Source organism: Etheostoma cragini, chromosome 8, assembly GCF_013103735.1.
Source record: "Etheostoma cragini isolate CJK2018 chromosome 8, CSU_Ecrag_1.0, whole genome shotgun sequence".
Lineage (NCBI taxonomy): Eukaryota > Metazoa > Chordata > Actinopteri > Perciformes > Percidae > Etheostoma > Etheostoma cragini.
Genome location: NC_048414.1, coordinates 566,461 through 566,881, shown reverse-complemented (window position 1 = coordinate 566,881; position 421 = coordinate 566,461). Strand labels below are relative to the sequence as shown.

The 421-nt window shown below is 49.4% G+C and overlaps 1 protein-coding gene across 1 annotated transcript in view; it reads left to right on the top strand.

The window, feature by feature from the left end:
- The window catches only part of fem1b (fem-1 homolog b), a 7,796-nt gene that overhangs the window by 3,684 nt on the left and 3,691 nt on the right, over nt 1-421 (top strand). The gene's annotated exons all lie outside the window — the stretch shown is intronic.

Below are 421 nucleotides of genomic sequence, written 5' to 3'. Positions count from 1 at the left end.
ACGTCCAGCTGGGAGGAGGCCTCGGGGAAGACCCAGGACTAGGTGGAGGGACGTCCAGCTGGGAGGAGGCCTCTGGGACGAAGATGGATGGATGCTGTATCGACCCCCCCCCATCCCGCCGCACACACACACACCTTAATACTTAAAATTAAGGGTTAAGAATAAAGTTCTTCCTCCGCCAGCCAGACAGCGAACATAAATAATAATACATAAATGTTCAAATGATATCAGCCACGTAACAGAGTCCCAGCAGAATGAGGCTAACGGGGAAGCTAACTGTTGAGCTGTGAACTCTGCTGGTGATTAAATCATGATCGTAGGTGATAGTGTGTGTGTCTGTAACGCGTCCTGAGATAGTGTGTGTGTGTCTGTAAATCGTCCTGAGATAGTGTGTGTGTCTGTAATGCGTCCTGAGATAGTG